This window comes from Durio zibethinus, unplaced genomic scaffold (assembly GCF_047325235.1).
Source record: "Durio zibethinus cultivar Kanyao isolate XHJ-2024 unplaced genomic scaffold, ASM4732523v1 HiC_scaffold_394, whole genome shotgun sequence".
NCBI lineage: Eukaryota > Viridiplantae > Streptophyta > Magnoliopsida > Malvales > Malvaceae > Durio > Durio zibethinus.
In genome coordinates, this window is record NW_028323017.1 from 635,001 (window position 1) to 635,971 (window position 971).

A 971-nucleotide genomic window follows, 5' to 3' on the forward strand; every position below is an offset into this window, starting at 1 on the left:
CGCTTGCCTCGACCACCATCGGCACACGCTCCGCCCTGGTGCGGCAGGTTGCCTCGAGCACCATCGGCACACGCTGGGCCCTGGTGCGGGCGGTTGCCTCGACCACCATCGGCACACGCTGGGCCCTGGTGCGGCAGCTTGCCTCGAGCACCATCGGCACACGCTCGGCCCTGGTGCGGTCGGTTGCCTCGACCACCATCGGCACACGCTGGGCCCTGGTGCGGCAGGTTGCCTCGACCACCATCGGCAGCCTCGACCACCATCGGCACACGCTGGGCCCTGGTGCGGGCGGTTGCCTCGACCACCATCGGCACACGCTCCGCCCTGGTGCGGTCGGTTGCCTCGAGCACCATCGGCACACGCTGGGCCCTGGTGCGGCAGGTTGCCTCGACCACCATCGGCACACGCTGGGCCCTGGTGCGGGCGGTTGCCTCGACCACCATCGGCACACGCTGGGCCCCGGTGCGGGCGGTTGCCTCGACCACCATCGGCACACGCTGGGCCCCGGTGCGGGCGCTTGCCTCGACCACCATCGGCACACGCTGGGCCCTGGTGCGGCAGGTTGCCTCGACCACCATCGGCACACGCTGGGCCCTGGTGCGGGCGCTTGCCTCGAGCACCATCGGCACACGCTCGGCCCTGGTGCGGTCGGTTGCCTCGAGCACCATCGGCACACGCTGGGCCCTGGTGCGGCAGGTTGCCTCGACCACCATCGGCACACGCTGGGCCCTGGTGCGGGCGCTTGCCTCGACCACCATCGGCACACGCTCGGCCCTGGTGCGGTCGGTTGCCTCGAGCACCATCGGCACACGCTGGGCCCTGGTGCGGCAGGTTGCCTCGACCACCATCGGCACACGCTGGGCCCTGGTGCGGGCGGTTGCCTCGACCACCATCGGCACACGCTGGGCCCTGGTGCGGGCGCTTGCCTCGAGCACCATCCGCACACGCTGGGCCCTGGTGCGGCAGGTTGC